This window comes from Manacus candei, unplaced genomic scaffold (assembly GCF_025592945.1).
Source record: "Manacus candei isolate 608988 ecotype Guabito, Panama unplaced genomic scaffold, ASM2559294v1 h1tg000065l, whole genome shotgun sequence".
Classification (NCBI taxonomy): Eukaryota; Metazoa; Chordata; class Aves; order Passeriformes; family Pipridae; genus Manacus; species Manacus candei.
The window spans coordinates 10917804-10933998 of record NW_026138113.1 but is presented as its reverse complement, the minus strand read 5'-3'; positions in this window follow the sequence as shown (position 1 = coordinate 10933998).

The following is a 16195-nucleotide window of genomic DNA, read 5'->3' as shown; positions in this document are numbered from 1 at the left end:
GTCCTTAATTATCTTTAAACCCACAGTGTGGAAACTTTCAATAGATAATGATATCTACTGTATTTATACAATACAGTGCTCCACTGTAAAGAAAAACTCCCTACACAGTGTTAAAGTGATTTCACATCTTTAATCTTATTTAACTATTTTTTACTATTTATTTGTATTTCTTTAATGTTTAAAGACATCAGTCAGGGTTGGGCAGGTGTGCATCAGGTATTTCTATGAACATGTTTTGGCAGAACTCTTTTAAAGTTGTCCAGGCAGGGCAGAAAAAGCCCCCGTGGCAACAGGCACAAGAGATAAAGATGTTTTTCTGAGGGCACAGAGAAGGTTGGTGGGAGAGCTTGGAGCAGAACTCACCATATCTGACTTCCAACATTAGAGTCCTGATAAATAATTCATTTAATTTCTCTGTTTTTATCTGCTTGCAAAATTGTCCTGAGTGTGCTCTGACACTCTCTGAGTCATTCTGTATTTATCCAGGAATCTTTTTTTTTTTTGTAAGAAGCTCAAGGTAGTGTTTGATCGTGGCTCTCCAAAGTTCCAGATCCTAATTCCTGCTTCGTGGATCAGTTCTGTGGGAATGTGAGGCCTCATTTACAGTATTAGACCATCCCAAATTCAGTGGGGCTGAGGTGGGGTTGTGCAGAGGCGGAAATTATTGGGTTACTCAGAAAAATGAAAATTTATAGTTATGCTTCAATGAAAGAAATCTTTTTGTTTCTTTCTTCTGGATGGTCAGGATAGCACTGGTTTTAAATTAATTTATTGGAATTTAGATAATAATACTTTTGAATTCCCAAATATATAAAATTTAGTTGAATAGCAAGTTTACAGACTCACTTTTGGAAACTGTTTTTTCCTAGACACGTTCAGTCACTCAGTAATGAAAAAAAATTTTGATTGAAGTAAAATTTCTATTAAAATTCAAATGACTATTCATGGAAAATACTTTATTCATTCTACTCTGATATTTATGTATTCAACAGAAATATCTATGTGCCCAGACAGTCTGGACTAAATTTCCTAAGTGTATGACTGTAAATCTGGGGGGAAAAATGTGGTAAAATTTGGAAATTGCTTTCTCAATCTGTAACTTTGATCTTGTTTGCATTATGCCCTCCACCATTCTTTTCTTTTAGAAGAGAAAATATTCTGGTGATTGCAACAGTTAAGCTCAGGGAAAAACTTGTGTTTATTTTGAAAAACATACAAAACCTCTAATTAACTGGATAATGTTAAATCTGATATAATTTCTGAAATAAGAATGAAAAGCAGGTGTGCAGGGTTGGAAATTTTCTGATTTCTTAAGTGAAGCTCGTGGGAACAACACGGGGGTCTGGCCTTTGAAGTACTTTCTTAGCCAAGAGGAGGGCACTGGTTTCTGCAGCTGGCATCTCTCCCTCAGTAAGGGAAAAAGTGCTTTCCTTCAGGGAAAGAAAACCCCAACCCCTGACAGGAGGGGGGAGCCGGGGGGGGTCGGGCTCTGCTCCCAGGGAACAAGGGACAGGAGGAGAGGGAACGGCCTCCAGCTGTGCCAGGGGAGGCTCAGGTTGGACATCAGGAGGAATTTCTCATGGAAAGGGTTGTCAGGCCTTGGAAGGGGCTGCCCAGGGAGGTGGTGGAGTCCCCATCCCTGGAGGTGTCCAAGGAAGGAGTGGAGGTGGCACTGAGAGCTCTGGGCTGGGGGACAAGGTGGGGATGGGGCACAGGGTGGACTCCATGGTCTTGGAGGGCTTTTCCAACCTCAATGATTCTGGAATTGGAATAATTCATTCCAGTATTTAACAACCTTTTGTGATGACCCACCAAACGCTTTGCATGAAGAAATTCCCCCTGATGTCCAACCTGAGCCTCCCCTGGCACAGCTGGAGGCCGTTCCCTCTCCTCCTGTCCCTTGTTCCCTGGGAGCAGAGCCCGACCCCCCCCGGCTCCCCCCTCCTGTCAGGGGGTTGCAGAGCCAGAAGGTCCCCCCTGAGCCTCCTTTTCTCCAGGCTGAGCCCCCCCAGCTCCTTCAGCTGTTCCTCACAGGACTGACTCTCCAGACCCTTTCCCAGCTCCATTCCTTTCTCTGGACACGCTCCAGCCCCTCCACGTCCTTCGTGCTTTGGGGGATCCAGAACTGAACACAGCCCCCGAGGTGTGGCCTCAGCAGTGCAAACATACTCTGCTGTCACCTGCAGTTTTTTGTGCATCACATAACTGCAGCAGCATTTTGTGTTGAAGATGCTGTGATTTAGCAGCTGATGAGCACATTTTATACTGCAGAGAGGTATTTCTCTTGAAGGTAGCCTTGGTAACCACAGTGAGTGTCACGACAGATAACTGTCATCCTTAATTGTTCCGATGATACTGTGACCACTACTTACCAAAAATAAAATTACACATTTTATGTATAATTGTTAAAGAAATTGAAACAGAAATGGTATACAATTAGAGAGCAGGAATTGTGTTAAGCGAACTATATGTGCTCATTATCTACAGTATCATTATTTTGTAGTCAAAAATATACATTAGCTCTGATGACAGTGTGATGTTTTCAGGCAAATATTATTGTGCTGTTAATAAGATAAATTCTTTCAGAATAGCCTCAAAGACACCTTGATGCTGTGTGTCACATTTCAGAATATACATAGCTTATTTTCCACAGTAAATGAACTAGCTGTCATTTTACTCACATCTGTATATTTTATCACCTCTTCCCCCATTGTGATCAGTAGCAATTCAAACATAGAACTTAAATATATACACGAGGTAGGAATGTCTCAATATGCCTTCACACAAAGAGAATAAGAATTTTTGTCATCAGCAGTGGCTCAGGTTATTAATTTTGAGACCAGAACCTTGACAACCGTGGTGATATTTGTTATCTCCTTCAGCCTTCCTTCTGTTGTGTATTTTGTAGATCTGTGCATGGACCCTGCACAAGGATGACATATAAATTTGTGAAGACTTTCATGTTTTTGGGGTATTTGTCTCTTCTCCCAAGTAACAAGAGGCAGGATGAGAAGAAATGGCCTCAAGTTGCAGCAGGGAAGGTTTGGGTTGTGTATTAGGAAAAATGTCTTCACAGAAATGTTTGGTAAACATTGGACCAGGCTGCCCAGGGCAGTGGTGGAATCTCCATTCCTGGAGGGGTTTAAAAACATGGAAATGTGGACTTGAAAACATGGGTTAATGGTGGCCTTGGCAGCACTGGGTTGGATTGGACCCAATAATCTAAAAGGTCTTTTCTAACCTAAACAGTTTTATGGTTCCATGATTCTCATACACCCAGTGTGTTTGGGCACATTAAAACCAATTTAAATACAGTGATAAACAATCACAAAGATGCTCAGAGGGCTGGAACATCTGCCCTGTGAAAACAGGCTGAGAGACTTGGGGCTGTTCAGCCTTAAGAAGGATCCAGAGAGACCTTATAGCTCCTTCCAGTACATAAAAGGGGCTTCCAAAAAGTCTGGAGCAGGACTTTATCCCAAGGCATGTAGTGATAGGACAAGGGGGAATGGCTTCAAACTGACAGAGAGCAGGGTTAGATGAGATATTGGGAAGGAATTCCTCCCTGTGAGGGTGGGGAGGCCCTGGCACAGGTTGCCCAGAGAAGCTGTGGCTGCCCCATCCCTGGAAGTGTCCAGGTTTTACAGGGCTTGGAGCAACCTGGGCTAGTGGAAGGTGTCCCTGCCCATGGCAGGGGGTGGGACTGGATGAGCTTTGAGGTCCCTTCCAATCCAAACCACTCTATAATATGATTATTCTACCAATTCTTTTTTTTAAACCTTTAATGCACTGCATTAGAACCCTCTTTGCAGATTACTGCTTTTGTTTCCAATTTTTTTTGTGAGCAGAGAGAATTTACTTTCATTGCAAACGATATTTTCCAGTGTATTTACAAGCAAGAAACACCCCACCCTTTCTCAGGTGTAGTCAATGCTTTATCAGGTTTAATGCAGCTTCTCACAAACATCTGAATAGATGCCACTTTTTCAGCACAAATATATACTTTGGGTGTCAGTAAGGTATACAAGAAATGAACATAATATTAATATAATGAATAATAATGGATAAATAATAGATAAAATAGGAGCTGAAATACTACAAGGATAGACTCTCCAAATTCAACAGAGATCAAGATACACAGTTTAATTTTAGCTTTGTTTCTTCTTCAACTAAATAAATTTTAACTTAGTTTAAATCAATAAAGCTAAGGATAATTTAATGAAAAGACACAAATTGTATTTTCTGTTTTCTTCAAAATAAATTAATTCACAGCGTACTTTATCTTGTTTAAAACTCAGCCCTAGAGATACCAAATAAGATTTTTTTAATGTGGAAAAATAAACTCAGTGCAGTGGAGAGGAATTTAACAACATTGATAAATAAAAATCTAACCATCAATACTTGTTAGCATTCCTTTAACTGCACTTTTCTCCAATTTAATGAAAATCTTACACTATTTCCTAACACTAGAGCACTATTGATTATAAAATATTATCATTTGCCGTGAAAGCCCAGTTTATACAAATATGTAAACATACAACTACAAAAAAACCCAAACAAACAGCTAAGTAAATTCCAGCAAAGATAGTAATTTCACAGGACTTAATCAAAACCAATAACCTGTACTGAAGCTTGGACATGTCTTGAAAATCTTGACTAACAACTGTGTTTGCACTGTTAGAGTGACATCAACAAGTTCAGTTGTTGTTCTGCCTTCCCCTAAGCACTTATCTTTGAGAAAACTATTAGGTGATTAATTCATAGAATCACAGAATGCTTTGGGTTGGAAGGGACCTTAAAGCCCATCCAGTCCCACCCCTGCCATGGGCAGGGACACCTTCCACTAGCCCAGGTTGCTCCAAGCCCTGTCCAACCTGGCCTTGGACACTTCCAGGGATGGGGCAGCCACAGCTTCTCTGGGCAACCTGTGCCAGGGCCTGCCCACCCTCACAGCCAGGAATTCCTTTCTAACATCCCATCTATCCCTGCCCTCTGTCAGTTTGAAGCCATCCTCCCTCATCCTGTCACTCCAGGCCCTTGTAAACAGTCTCTCTCCACCTTCCCTGTAGCCCCTTCAGATCCTGGAAGGGGCTCTGAGGTCTCCACACAACCTTCTCTTCTCCAGGCTGAACAGCCCCAACTCTCCCATCCTGCCTCCAGTCCCCTCATCAACTCTGTGGCCTCCTCTGGACTTGATCCAGCAGTTCCACATCCTTCTTGTGTTGGGGAACCAGAGCTGTACACAGTGCTCCAGGGGGGGTCCCACCAGAGCCAAGCAGAGAGGCCAAATCCCCTCCCTTGCCCTGCTGCCCATGCTGCTTTTGATGCAGCCCAGTTCATCATTCATTAAAATTAGAACTCTGCTGACTTCTGAAAGAATTCATGCCATTACAAAAGCCTCAGCCATGGCTGAGGAAAATCTGTTTCCTCTTGCCTAAATCATGGCTCTAACAGCAGCATATTCCAGTTAATTCATGCTCCAGGTGTATATAAAGTGGTAGGAAATCTCACGTGAGGAAGGCTTAGGCTTGTGCAAGAAGATACATGGACTTCTGTGCACACCTGAAAGATGGAGATGTGTCAGATCTAAGTGCCAAGATAAAGAATATCCTACAAGTACCATGATTACTTGTGCTCCTCTGGAATGAATACTGTGAGGCCACAGGACACTTATTAACACATTTTTGCTTAGGCAAGTGGTGGCTGGTGTGCAGCCTTCACCTAACACCCCAAAAGAGAGATTTGTTTTAATTATCATATTTTGGACTTAGTGCTCAGATCCTGGCCGTGATCATGTCCTGTTTGATGCAAGACATTAAACATTTTTGTGTTGATGGATGGGGTTTGTCATAATTTTAAGGGAAATCCGTTTTGAAAACATTATTCAAAAATTTAAAACTTTCCAGATAAGGTGCAGGCTGGATGGATTATGATCCACTTATGCAGAAAGATTAGCCAAAAGGGTTTCTGGCTGTCTGATTTTCATATGACCTACTGAGGACACTCTGAGCCTATTGAACTCCAGCTGTATCCAAGCAAACCTGCCCCCAGCAGAACTGGAAGGAAAACCTGAAGCTGTGGTGTTACAAAAGGCAAACATCATTACTATTGCTATGCAGAAATAAAGTGACAAACTATGGCAAACATTCAGACTAGAAAAAATTGTACTTTTCATTTTATTGTGCTAGGAAAAAAAAAACCACCAAAAGAATGTGGGAATAAACTATATTTGGGGAAGAGATGGGTGGGAAGAGAAGGGATTTGACTAAGAAGGTCACTGGAAGAGGGTGCTGAGCTGCTGGTGATGCTATCAGAGCTTCTCTCCATGGTTGTCTGTAAAAAAAAGATCTGTAGAAAACCTGAAAATTAAAGCAGTGAAGTATCAGCATTGCCTGGACACAGTCAAGGGCAGTTTATTTCTTAGTGAAAGTGTAAAAGGCTTGAAGAGGGAAATGTGGTTAGCCCTGCAATCAATTTGCCACCTCTTTCTCCTGATTCTCTTAGCTCTGTTACAAAATATTCTGGAATATTTCAGATTTTAGGATAAAATTCAAATGTGTCTTGTTATTGTTAAAACTTTGTATGAATTATAGAAGTATATTCCAGGCTTTGGACTGCTCAGCTTATGTAAAAAGGGAGGGGCAGCTTTGACAAAAGCAGTACTTTCATTTCTCTGACTAATGTTATACATAAGGAATTCCACTAAATTCTCTGGACATACCCAAACTTTCCAAGTTACTTATATGCACATGATTTTTCATGTCACAAGGAACTGTGGAAATGCAAGTTGTATCCTGTATTCCTGCTGAGGACTGGAATAGAGGAGCATGATGAAATGTATGAAATACTGACTTAATTCCCTGAAAATTTGTCCTTTCCATCATTTCTGCAGTTTTAGATAAAGAATAACATTGCTGGAATAGAGCATTTGCATTTTGTGCCAGGCTTACTTTATATCACTTTGGAAAATATCACAATGAATCCTATGGAAACATTATTAGAAAACAATGCTTTATTAAGGCTCCACGGTCTCTCGGGTTAGCAGCTCCTATATCTTCCAATAACAAGTATCAACATCATTTTTTAATGTATGTTACTTTGCATTTTTGACATTGCAAAAGTAACTTCACAAATTAAGGCATTATTTTAAAATTTGCATGGAAATGTCTGTTTGCTGGTGACTTTCATAAAAGTTTAATGAAACTGGAGCTATTAGGTTCAGTTTTTTTCTTCTGGAAAGCACTCTGGTTGCTGGAACACACGGTATGTTTACATTCTATGTTGCCCCAGACTATCAATTAGTTAACATGCTTATGAGATTGTCCATTTAAAACAACATTTTTACACTACATACAGCCTTGTAAATCACAGGATGCTGACAGCATGAAATGCCAGCTGTGAAATGAGGAACTGATGAAAACGCAGTAATTCTGAATTTTAATATAATATAAATCATGTCAGCAATATTTGTGAATAGCAGCTGTCAAGATTTCATTTGAACTGCATGTATTATGGTATTTTTATATTCTGTTCTTTTCTGATAATTTAGACCTTCCTCTGCCCCCTCCCAACCTTTCCAACCTTTGCAAGGATGGAAATTCCCACAAAAATTTTGACTGAATGGCGTGAAATGGATTGTCACAACATTAAAACAGAAAGAATAATGGCTTCACACTGACAGAGGGCAGGGTTAGATGGGATTTTGGGAAGAAATTGTTCCCTGTGAGGGTGGGGAGGCCCTGGCACAGGTTGCCCAGAGAAGCTGTGGCTGCCCCTGGATCTCTGGAAGTGTCCAAGGCCAGGTTGGACAGGGCTTGGAGCAACCTGGGCTAGTGGAAGGTGTCCCTGCCCACAGAAGGGCTTGGAATGAGATGATCTTTCAGGTCTCTGGCAACCCAAAACAATCTATGATTATTGCATTCAAAAATACCACATTAATAACACTGGTATTATTTATTTTAAAAACTGGATATTTTTGAAAAGTCTGCTTCATTTAAGCTTTGGGAACACAAGAAGTGATGGAGAATTCTACCCAGCAGATTGTGATCTTCACATTTTGTCATGCAAAGAAATCCAGTAGGTTTGAATGGTTCTTTGCTGGGGTGGTTTGGATATGGAAGGAGTTGCAGGCTCAGATCACCAGTGTGTGCTATCCTGTATCTGGGCACTGCCTTGCAGCACCCTTTGCTTACTGAGAAGATGGAAAGCAGGCTGGAATGCCTAAAAGGAACAACTGTTTCCTGAGCTTTTTGTTACTGTGTATCCATCTGAAGCAAAAGAATTTGTCCCTGACAGCGAAAACCCTCTGTTTTCTTGTCTGTTCTCTGAAGTCTGATTTTTGTTCCCATCATCACCTGAGGCATCAGGAAAAATCAGGAAATGCTGCTGTGTTGGAATGTGCTCTGAAATGCTGGTGTTCAGTGAGTGATACAATCACAGCTAAATGAGTTGCCTCTAGGATAAAGAATTCAGATGCCTGTCAGTGGAAGTGACCCGATTTGTATTGAGTTTCAGGAAGACAGAATTGAATTGCTGACATAATTTAATATGATTTGCTTCAAAAATCAATGTCTTAAATCATTTAACCCTATCCTTTGAACAGCAGCAAACAAACAGTATTAAGCAGTTGCACCACAGAGGTGTGAGGTGCAGGTTTTCCCACAGACAGCCCCAGTTTTAGCTTCCTAAAACTGGAAAATGCAGCAGTGAGGCAGCTGTGTGCCTTCAGAGGAGGGGGTAGGTAACATTTCAGCTCCTGCTTTGATTTCCCAATCAGTGTCATTTGGCCTTTCCAGCGTTTAGGTTGGGTAATTAATTTCCATGGAAGGCTTGATTTGTTGTAAACACTGTGTAGGCACAGGTGCTGCTCAGTGGCTCAGGGATCTCACCTGCCAATCAGTGGGGCTCAGTGACTGGCATTCTGTTCCTCGGCTTCTGTCTGACGTAGAAATAAATATGTAAAAGAAATGTAATCAAGAATTCTTTCACGAGGAAGCCACCATGTTTCACTCAGCAGCACGATTTCATGCTCAACTGGCAGTGATTGTGGTGAAACCCAGAGGGCAATCATGAGAGTTAGAGAACTGTAATGTGAAGGAAAAACCCTCTGCATTTCCCAATATACAGTCTGGAGAGAGCAAAAGGGAACTTTGGCAAAAACAAACGTCAATTGAAGATAATGAAGCATAAATCCACTTTATAGGGGTAAATAAACTTGATAGAGAAATTAATAAATAGCTTTTCAAAACATAAATACTTACAAAAGCTGTTCCTGGAGTAAAAAAAAAGGCCAGTGTTTGCAGACATGAAGAGAAAAGAGAGGAGAGGAAAGGAGAGGGGAGAGGAGGGGAGGGGAGAAGAGGAGAAGAGAAGAGAAGAGAAGAGAAGAGAAGAGAAGAGAAGAGAAGAGAAGAGAAGAGAAGAGAAGAGAAGAGAAGAGAAGAGAAGAGAAGAGAAGAGAAGAGAAGAGAAGAGAAGAGAAGAGAAGAGAAGAGAAGAGAAGAGAAGAGAAGAGAAGAGAAGAGAAGAGAAGAGAGAAGAGAAGAAAGGAGAAGCAAAGAGAAGAGGAAAAGAAAAGAAAAAAGAAAAGAGAAGAAAAGAGAAGAAAAAAAAGAAAAGAAAAGAAAAGAAAAGAAAAGAAAAGAAAAGAAAAGAAAAGAAAAGAAAAGAAAAGAAAAGAAAAGAAAAGAAAAGAAAAGAAAAGAAAAGAAAAGAAAAGAAAAGAAAAAAAAGAGGAGAAGTGAAGAGAAGAGCAAAAGAAAAGAAAGGAAAAGAAAATAAAAAAAGAAAAAAGAAAAGAAAAGAGGAAAAGAGAAAGGAAAATAAAGCAGTGGGAAAGCCCCAGTGACTGTCCTTGCAGCAGGAGTGCTGTGCCCTTATTGCACCTCAAGGAATTCTAGAGGGAGGATTCACATCCAGAATGGAACAACCACCTTGGTTGTGCACTGGCAAACACATATTGTGTAATTCCAAGAGCTCCCCCTTTGGCATTGAGGAAACTAATGATTTTGTACTCATTAACAAATTGGGGACCACCCTGAGAAAGTTTTGCTGACTGTGATTTTCCAGTTTGCAATTCCCTTTTGTGGAGCACAGGAACAAATACAGTCACTTCTTCTGCTCCAACACTCTCAGATCACTGAGAAATGCAAAAAAAGTTAAACATTTTGATCCACTTATGCTTAAATATTATTTTACTCCAACATAATTTTGGTTGCTGCAATACTCCACCAGCAACCTGGAAGTTGGCAGTCCTTTATCTGGATGAAAGTATGTCTTTGTACTGACAGAATAGCAAATTAATAGTTTAATAACTTTAAAAACAGAAAACAGGCTGGGGCAGGCCAATCTTGTAACCCACTAAGAGGGTAAGAGAAAATATTTGTTGGCTAAGACAAGAAGCAGAGTAGGATTTTTAATAGTTTAATATTTGCTTGATTGTCCTGGAAGAAAATTACAAACCCATTAATACAAATTTTATATATATATAATGTATATATATGTGAATGAACTTCAGAGCTAGTATTATTATTTGTTGGATTTAGGGAGTCTAAAAATACGACCATATCAAATCAAAGGTCTCATTTAGTAACCTGCTTACAGTTCTGGCCAGTAGCACATCTATGGCATAGGGCAGATAAAATATGATCCTTGCAGTTCTATAGGCCTGGAATTTCTAAAAGTCTTTGTTTAAGAACCTCTGGAATTGGTTGCGTGTTCAAAACCATTGTGCTTCACACCAGCCAATGAATAATTCTGATTTTAAATTTGTTATGCTATATATTTTTGCTCTTTGGGAACTTAGTGATTACTCCTGCAATCATTTGTGTTATAATAGATTTTTAAAAATACCCATGTTGTGATAAATATTTATCACAGACCCTTTAGGGGATTTATTCTCCCATCTGAAGAGGTTTAGTCTTGCTTCTCTAATTTCTTGTAGAGATCTTGTCTCATCAGTAATGTCGACCTCTTTATACTTTTTTTATTTCTACTTTATATTTTAAGCCTAAGAAATCAACATTTTTGGATTGTGAATAATTTATGTAGTGACATAGTAGTATTTTTTATTTTCAGTAATTTCTAATGCTCAGCTTCCCTTATAGAAGAGTTCTGTTCTTATTTGAATGTATGCAAAGAACAATCCACAGTGAAATGAAGTTCTGTCTCCCCAGTGAAAATCATTGAAAATAATAGCATAGATGCATATCCTGATGTTGTTTCTTGTCCATTGGCATTTATTTGCATTCAGCATTACTTCATTTCATTTGTTGTTTTATTACCCTTAGTATTGTGAAGTTCTTCAACATAATTCTTTTCATATAACTGTTTTATTTCATTATCTGGAATATTTTTGCATAATCAGCATATTTTTTTTTTTACTTCAGCATTCTTTTGTTCTTCTGGACCCCATATGTTGAATACTCTGTGTCTTTACATAAATCCTTCCATAATTCCTTTGGTGCCTTTCCTATTATGGTAACAGGTCTTTCGCCTTATCCACTCTATCCCAGCTTTTAAACTGTCAATAGTCCTTAAGAGGAACTTCTCCTTTATCCTTTGCCATCTCTGTTCTCTGCTAAGTCTTTGGAAATGGATCATGTTAAAAAAAATAATTAAAAAATAGTCCTCTGGATCATCTTTCTGTACCTGCCCTTGGAGTCCCTTAATCAAATGGATCAACAAGGATGGGTTCACTCTGTACAACTATATCAGATTTATCAGTTTGCACAGAAATTTTGTTCTTTATTCAGATTTCTACAAATGTGTTTAGTATAGGAGTCAGAATTGCTCATCTGTGCTCATGAAATCATCAGTGGGTCCCATTTTTAACTCAGATGTTGCACTTAATACCCTCTGTTCAGTTGTTGAAGGAGTTTAGCCAGCAGGTAACACACCATCCTGAGGGTCCAGCCTTTTCAGATTTAATTACATTAGAACTTCTGGGTGAATAATTTCTTCTACTGTCAGCTTTTGATAGCTTTATAATATTTCTTTTTCCCTGAAACCTCTTTTATTGACATTTCAAATTGAGCAGATCCAGAACTCATAACTTTTAGAGTGTGGCCCTGATGCCATGAATCTCTCCAGACTTCATAGTAAGCACTGGTGGAAAGAATCTCTTTAGTTGTTCTGTGGTGGCCTTAATTTCCATGAGTTCTCTTTTTACTCCTTGATCATCTGTCAGTCCTACCAACCCTGGCAGGCTTTAAGCTTCTGCTGTGTTTGAAAAAGCTTTAATTTTTAGCATTTATGCCTTGAGCAATTTGCTCCTCAAACCTTTTTTGGCCTTCATTATTATGACTTTATGTGCAACTTAACAGGGTTCAAATGGGAAAACTGATGAGAAATGGTGACAAAGTTGAAAGAAAAATGTTTAATTTTCCTACTTGTTCTACAGTCATTCTCCCATCCCTCCATTTCTTCTGGAACTCCTACACATCCATGAAAAAGAAGTGAACACAGAGGCAGTGATGTACAAGAGCTGTTGACTTTCTTTGATAATTCACATCAGGACACAGAATGGAAGATTTAGTGGGGTGGGAGGTGGAGTAAGCTGGCCATGGGGAAAGGTGAAAGGTTGAGAGAGTTGGGATTGTTCAGCCTGGAGAAGAGAAGCTTTGGAGTGACCTGATTGTAGCCTTTCAGTGTCTGAAGGGAGCCTGCAAGGAGCATGGAGAGACACTTTGGACAAGGGCCTGGAGTGACAGGATGAGGGGGAATGGGTTCAAACTGACAGAGAGTAGGGTTAGATGAGTATTGGGAAGAAATTGTTCCCTGTGAGGGTGGTGAGGCCCTGTCCCAGGTTGCCCAGAGAAGCTGTGGCTGCCCCTGGATCCCTGGAAGTGTCCAAGGTCAGGTTGGACGGGGCTTGGAGCAACCTGGGCTGGTGGAAGGTGTCCCTGCCCATGGCAGGGGGTGGAATGAGACGATCTATAAGGTCCCTTCTCACCCAAACCATTCTGTGATTATGATTCTATGATTGGTTATAGGATCTTTTCCAGCTTATGATTGCTGAGGCACAGCCACTGCTTTTTATTCTGCTTGCAGATGTTCTATAGGGACTTTAAAGCATTCATATGATAATTAGGTAAGTTGAGATTGCTGGAATATGAATAAACAAGTTTGCAAATACCAATTATATGCATTTATTGAGTGTGAGCTGAACAAATGTTTCTAAGTGCTGTATATGAGAAAGGAAGTTCAGTTACAAACTGAGTCTTAAAAACCTCTGCCTTGGGACTTCATGAGTAAAAGAGAAAGAAATCATTCATACACTGCATCCACACAATCTCTTTTTCTCATAGCTTTCTGTATCTCAAAAATCATATTTGGAGTGACTCTCTTGCACAGATACAGCTCTTTTTGGCTGGAATAAGCTTTCAGGCATCAGACCAGTAGCAAGACTAAAATTTGATTTTTCCAGATACATTTTTTTATAATATGTCAGGCACTGCTGAAAACTTTGGGGATGCTTCCTGTGACAAGCTGAACTGTAACACCAAAATATTCTGAGCTTTCAACTTGAACTTCACAGTCCTTTGTACACTTTGCTAATTATCAGAGCTGCACATCTGTGCCCATCATCACTCCGAGCAGCACGACCCGGGGAAAATCGAAGTGCTCAGCCTGTCAGACTCATCCCTGCTCCACGGGGATGGCTCTCCCATCACTCATTCATCATGTTGCCTCTCCCAGTTTTTCGTGTGGTTCCAGATGGATTTGTGTCCATCCAAGAGGAGGAGTCAGGAATTGTAAGTGTTGGATCTGTGTGTCGTCCTGCTCGGTTGGTTTAATCTCCCAGCTCTTCACGGAGAAACAGGAAACTGGGGTCAAATCTGCAGGGCTTCCACTGGAGATCTTCCTAGTTAGGAGCACTTTGTGTTTCTCTATCTTCTGCAGATATTCAGGTTTTCAGAACTGATTCTTTGGTTTGACAGGTAGGGGAATGTAGGGAACCAAGCAGGTGTTTCAGTCACAGGCCCTGAGATAATGCAGGAATTCACTAAAAGACCTTGGGCAGCCTGGGAAGGAGAGAAAAGAAGCTGCTAACTCCAGTGGAGGAATACCTATTTGGGTACCTGCACTTAAAGATAAAAATAAGATAGAGAAAACTGTTTTAGGCTAATACCACTTATAGCATATATACCAGTATATATTTAGCAATAGTAGTGTGTTAAAAAATTTGAAAGAAGTGTGTAAACTTAAAAATGTGTGTAACAGTATAAAAAATAGATCCCTGTGTGCCTTCTTTTCTGCACCTTAGAAACCAATGCGCTAAGTGTGATAAAAGTGTGTTAATATAAACACTGGATGCCTTTTCTGCCATTTATCTGGGGACGACGAGGATGAAGAATAAAGCCTCAAACTTATAATGCAGTCAGATTGTCTTTCTTAGCAACTGAAAGACATCCCAAAAAAGTGCAAAACTGCGTTAGACAGATTTTTAGGCGTCAGCGGGGGAATTTCTTGGAGAAATGCTCTGAAAAAAAACTTCCAAACAAAAAGTACTTGCATCATTTATTTTCTGCATTTAGAAAACACATCGAGTTTATCTCTGACTAAAAAATTGATGAAAGACTTGCTGACATCTAGAAATAATTGAGGAAATTACACCAAACCCATTCTTGTTTGGGCAGCTCCAATATGTAGTATTTTAGTTTTGAACTCTTATTAATTCATTTTTATAAATGCCAATTCCTCAAATGAATCTACAGCATTCACAGACCATTCTCCTTACAGCTATTCCCATACTAGTATTCAATTTTCTGATATTTCAGTAGTTACTGTTCTTCACTGTCTTTTACACAGCATTTACACAGTGAAGCTGAACCCCTGATCCAGCAGCCAACCTAGTGCTCATATGGTTGTCTATCACCAGATCTTTTTATTTGTGAAAAATAAACTTAAATAACATTAAAAAAAACCGCCACAAAAAACCCCACAACAAAAAAACCACACACACAAAACCCCCAAAACTAAAACCAAGCAAAACCAAAACAAACCCACAAACTAACAAACAAAAACCCCAAACAAACAAAAAGAAAAAAAACAAATCCGAAACTCTGTAGTTTATGGTGAAGGTTTCTAATAATCTGCTGAAAAAGAGGAGTGGAAAAAGTACACAAAAGATCATCCATTTCTCATTTGCTTGGTTTAGGGCTCTAACTGCCAGGTTACAAAGTTTAAGAGAAGTTGGGAAATGATCTTTTATGGATCATTCAGAAGCATGTTAGGTTAATCCCCTTTATCTACCAGATTCTCCAAAAATATGCAGACATAGATGATGATTATTAATGAAAAGACATTTTATTGTTATCAAAAAGGTGATTATTAATGAAGAGAATTCTGAGTTTCCGTGGAAATCAAAGCAATCCACATAATTTCTTTTACTTTAATCTGATTATATACAGGCCACTGATAGCATCTAACATAAGAAAAATCTGGCTTTGGTTTTTTTTTCTGCAATTATGAATGCTTTATATGCTGCCATTTTTATGACACTTTTCGCCCCAAAAGTGATAGGAAGGTTGTTTCAAGAATCTGGAAGCAAGAACTTAGGTCTCTATTGGGGAAAAAACCAAACAGCATCTTATAAAACGCTGCAAAAGTTTAATTTCAGACACAGGATATAAACCCCCCCGAATTGTTTGAATTTTACTCAGTTTTCTTTTCCTCCCTCTTTCTCCCACCTTTCCTTTCAGCAGGGGCTGGTCACACGTGCTTAGATCTCAACACAAGTCCTTTAGAAATCTCAGTTTACTGCAGGCTGCTGTTCCAACATGTCACATCTTCAAATCTATTACAGAATAAGGTGACATCAATCTGCCAGTCCCTCTTCCCAAGCTCCTGACTTTTTTGGAGGCCTGAGGCAAACACATGTGCCCAGTCACTCAAGGATTTGAGTTCCACCGAGTCTCTACCCCAGCAGCTGTTGTTTAGTGATAGATCAGTGAAGCAAAAAATTATGCTGGTATAAAAAATAGATCTTGAACCACGGCTCTCATTCTTATGCCTCTGTTCTGCATTAGTGGCAAGCCTGTGGGATTCGTTTAGCTGTAATCATTTGTTACTGAGGGGCAGAGTGTCTTTCAGACACCGGTGATGGAGTCACCTTTGAAGCGAGTGCAAATGAGTGGGGATCGTTCACCAATCCATCCTCCCCGGGTTGCAGTTTATACCTGGCACGTACTCC